Here is a 5,000-nt window from a genome sequence, read left to right as displayed (position 1 = left end):
GTTGATAGATCTAGGAGAAGAACGATGGCCGTCTACAACAGTGGCTATAGAACGACCAGAAAGGAAGCTAGCGATGAAGGCACAGATAGAAGGATAGAAACCGTAGGAGGGCAGTTTGGAAATTAAAGATTTATGCCAGACTCGATCGAAAGCCTTTGAGATGTCAAGTGCAATGGCAAAGCTTTCGCCGAAGTCCCGAAAGGAGGATGACCAGGAGTCTGAAAGGTAGGTGAGAAGATCGCCAGTGGAGCGTCCCTGACGGAACCCATACTGACGATCGGAAAGAAGGTTGTGATAGGAAAGATGCCTTAAAATTTTTCTATTAAGAAATGACTCGAAAACTTTTGAAATACAGGACGTTAAAGCAATTGGACGATAGTTGGAGGGTTGGGAGTGGTCACCCTTCTTTGGGACTGGCTGAATGAGAGCAAACTTCCAGCAAGAAGGAAAGGTACAAGTTGACAGACAAAGGCGAAAGAGTTTGCCTAGGCAGGGTGTAAGCACAGAAGCACAGTTCTTGAGAACAACAGGAGGGACCCCATCAGGCCCATATGCCTTGTTAGTACTGAGGCCAGTGATGGCAGAAAATACATCAACTGAAGAAATTTTAATGTCAGCCATGAGGAAGTCAGAGGGGAGAAGTGATGGAGGAACAGCACCGGAATCGTCTAAGGTGGAATTGGAGGAGAAAGTCTGTGCGAAGAGATCTGCTTTATCAGTAGAAGAAATAGCTACAAAACATCAGAGTAGAAAAGAGGAGGGAAGGATGATGAGGTAAAGTTGTTAGAAAGATTTTTGGCAAGGTGCCAGAAGGAGCGGGAAGAATTCGAGTTGGAGAGTTGAGAGCATTTAGTATGGATGAAATTATTTTTAGTAGAGCGAAGAACAGACTTAGCACGATTCCGGGCAGAAACGTAAAGATGATGTGATTCAGGGGTGGGTTGGGTCCGGTACCTTTTGTAGGCCCTCTCCTTGTTGTGGACAGCATTAGAACAAGCGTGATTAAACCAAGGCTTTCTTGCGTTAGTATTTGAATACATTTGCGTATTTAGAACCGTATTTATAAATACACTTGTTTTCATGTATTTAAATATTTTATAGAGTATTTGGATACAGTGTACTTAAATCCTCAAAAGAAAAAAAATGTAAATACTTTGTTACCAGTTAATTTGGCCAATAACCCGTCCAACTATCTGGCAACCCTGAACAGTGAACACGGTGTGAGTCACGAGTTCAGTTCCATCAGTCAGGGTTGCCAGGTCTGGCATAATTATGACAGTTTGGCTTATTTCGGGGGCAGTTGGCATGAAAATGTCTATTCCATATGCCACGTAACGGCTGGCTATATTTCTGGCATATTTTTCGGTGTGAATAACAAACTATATTTTTTACTGTTGTTCTCTTAATGTTGGCATTTTAAGCTAGCAAAAGTTCAAAAGGCAAAAGCAAAAGATCACAGTAGTCGATGTGGAACAATCGATTGACTGCACAGGCACCGCCACTACGGCTGGTATTTTGTTTTCTCACTGGATGTACATTATAAGTTCTAAATTCTTTTGTTTTTGTTTTGTTCTAAAAAGGGAGATATATAAGAGGGAATTTTCCTTAATCAAGCGTTTTATACTGTTAATCATGAGTTAATGAATACATATGTAAAAATCTTTAGGCATTTAAAATGTATTTACAAATGTATTTAAATACAATTGATGTACTGTATTTAGTATTTAAATAAATTCATAAAAAGTATTTAGTATTTAGTATTTCAATACACTTCTCCCATGTATTTAGTATTTAGTATTTCAATACACTTCTCCCATGTATTTAGTATTTAAATACATTCAGTGTACTTAGTGCCCAGCTATGCTCTCCATTCACTGTAACATCACACTGGGAGTCACCTTCCCTCTCGATTATCATGACTTTACTCTTCTCGACATTTACTCCCAAGGCAGACAGATAAACAGACTGAGATAGATACATAAATAGATATACCGACATATATATATATACAGACATATATATATATATATATATATATATATATATATATATATATATATATATATAACGAGTTAGAGAGAGAGAGAGAGAGAGAGAGAGAGAGAGAGAGAGAAATTCCTACCAACCTATGACCACAAGGAGAAAAGAGGAAAAGGGAGAGGGAGAGAGGGGGAAGCGGGAGAGAGAGAGAGAGAGAGAGAGAGAGAGAGAGAGAGAGAGAGAGAGAGAGAGAGAGAGAGAGAGAGAGAGAGAGAGAGGGAAGGGAAAGGGGGTGGGAGAGAGAGGAGGGGGAGTGAAGAAGGCGGATATATGAGGTAGAGAAAGTTCGAGGAAAGAGCGAGGGAGAGGGAATGGGGAGGAAGGGGGATGCAAGAAGGAAGGAATGGAAAGAAGGAAGAAAAGAGAAACAGGAGAAGGAGGAGGAGGAGGAGGAAGAGGAGGAGGGTAAGATGAAAAATGATGGGAGGAAAATTTTGGTAGACAGTCGATAATTAGTTGTGAAAAATTCTACCCCTTCTCTCTCTCTCTCTCTCTCTCTCTCTCTCTCTCTTTCCATCTATCTATCTTTTTTTGTATCTCTATATCTCAAACTGCTTCAGAAAAGGGGGGGAAAGAGAAGACAAAGAATAAAGAGAAGAAGGAAAGGAGAATGGAAAGCAATAAGAGGGTGAAACGAAAGAGAACAAAAAGGAAGAATGGAGAGAGATAGAGAGAGAGAGAGAGAGAGAGAGAGAGAGTGAAGATGGAAAGAAGAAGAGGAGAAAATGAAGAAAAGAGTAAGACTTGGAAAAGAGGAAGGAAACAGAGGAGAGAGGGAGAGAGAGCAGGAAAGAAGAGAGAAAGACAAGGAGAAAGGAGAGATAGAGGGAAGAGAGAAAGAAGAGGGAGGGAGGGAGAGAAAAGAGAAAGAGAGGGAGGGAAGGAGAGAAAGAAGAGAAGATACGGAGGTAAAACACAAGTCTGGAAAAACTTGTGAGAAAAGCGGGAGAGAAAACCTATATTGAGATAAGAGATGAGAGAGAGAGAGAGAGAGAGAGAGAGAGAGAGAGAGAGAGAGAGAGAGAGAGCCGAAACCGAATTAAATAAACTCAATACACATTCGAACCCGGCGGCATCCGACTTGGCGCGAACGTAAACAATGAATCCGACTTGCCAATAGAAACGCGGTTTATGGAGTAAATATATAATAGAAAAATGCATATTGGAAACTCTCTCTCTCTCTCTCTCTCTCTCTCTCTCTCTCTGTGAAAGGGAGGGGGTAGTGGAGAGATAAATGAAAAAGAATAAACTAAGGACAGAAGAGGAACGAAGAATCAGAAGAGGAAGAACAAGAAAGAAAAAGGAGAGGGAAGGTTAAAAGGACTTGAAAATAATGTGAGAAATTAAAGAAAAAAAGAGAAAAATGAAACGAAAGAGAAAAAAAAGAGAGAAGAGAGAAAAAGCGAGGAAAAGTAAGAGTAAAGTAAAACACATAAAACTAGAATGGCACTCAGTAGAGCGCATACCTCCGCCACGGCCCAATATGCTGCTGGAACAAGACTACCCCCCTATAAAAGCATATTTAAATCCGCTAGAATCAGAATTTCATATGGATCCGCACCAAACTGTACACATTCGTATATACCAACATCCTAAATATACCTAATTTTTTTTTTTTTTTCCATAAAGATCCAAGCAATATTCACTGAAAAATATACGAACATGTCGAAAAACGCCCCATCTTGCAATGTTAAAGTGAAAACAAAAAATCCTGGATCTACACCTTTATCCGGATCAGCAACAAAACTTAATGGAGTGTACTCTGCGCCAAGGCCCATTCTTCTACCAAGTTTCGTGGAAATCCGTCCTGTAGTTTTTGTGTAATCTTGCTCACAAACCAACCAACAAACTAACAAAGAAACGGACAGGGGTGAAAACATAACCTCCTTTGCGGGGGTAATAATGGAAGGACAATTAAGGAAAGAGTAAAATTAGAGGAAAAGAGAAGATGGAGGAAGAGAGAGAGAGAGAGAGAGAAGGTAACGAGAAGAAATAAGAGAACAAAAGTAAAAGGGAAGGAGGAAGAGACAGAGTGTGAAAGAATAACGAACGAGGAAGGGAAGGAAGATTGAAAGGATGTGAGAGAGTAAAAGAGTGAGAGAAGCTGAGAGACGGGAGGGAAAAATTGGAAGATGGAGAGAGAACTGATGTGGTAAAGGGAGAAAAGGGCAGAAGGAGAGGAGGAGAAGGGAAACAGGAAGGGAAGGGAAGGGAAGAGAGAGAGAGAGAGAGAGAGAGAAAGTAAATAAACCCACACACCACCAGGCCTATTGTGTGCGTTCGTCAATCAATCCGACTCAATCCGAGCCACTGAGATGGTCTGGGGTCTAATCCTCTCTAGGCCGACTTTTTTTCTACTTTCAACCATTTTATCTACTACGGTACCTAGACTGTGATCTCTCTCTTTCTTTCTCTCTCTCTCTCTCTCTCTCTCTCTCTCTCTCTCAACTGCTAATACTACTACTCTTACTGCTACTTCAATCATTACTTCAGATCTATCAAATTCGTTTCGTCGTACCGTACCAAGACTAAGAAAATAAGTCGCTGGATGGAAGGGATTAAGGGGTAAATCCATCCGACTCTCCCTTAATCTCAATTAATTATCTCTTTAATTATATAGTTTGCCTTTTTTTTTTTTTTTAGCCGAGGCACATAAAAAGGAAGCTCTAAAAAAACATGTTAATGAAAACGGGTGTGGAATTACCCAAGACTTTTACTCCTCTCTCTCTCTCTCTCTCTCTCTCTCTCTCTCTCTCTCTGTTCAGTTCTAACTCCCATCTAAATCACATTCATTATTCACGTTCTCCTTCATTTTGAAAAAAAAGGAATCTCTCTCTCTCTCTCTCTCTCTCTCTCTCTCTCTCTCTCTCTCTCTCTCTCTCTCTATAAAAGGAGCATAAAACAGAAAAGTTAAAAAATTGCAAGAACTGAATATGATGAAAAGACATCAGTGTATCTGA

The 5,000-nt window shown here is 40.2% G+C and overlaps 1 protein-coding gene across 2 annotated transcripts in view; it reads right to left on the bottom strand.

Moving 5' to 3' along the window:
• LOC145397828 (uncharacterized) overlaps nt 1–5,000 on the bottom strand; it is a 115,225-nt gene that overhangs the window by 70,156 nt on the left and 40,069 nt on the right. The window lies entirely within an intron of this gene.

Source organism: Coenobita brevimanus, chromosome 43 (genome assembly GCF_032717465.1).
Source record: "Coenobita brevimanus isolate Jiangsu-jjx chromosome 43, ASM3271746v2, whole genome shotgun sequence".
Taxonomy (NCBI): Eukaryota; Metazoa; Arthropoda; class Malacostraca; order Decapoda; family Coenobitidae; genus Coenobita; species Coenobita brevimanus.
The sequence above is the reverse complement of the archived record's forward strand: the minus strand, read 5'-3'. Positions and strand labels throughout refer to the sequence as shown.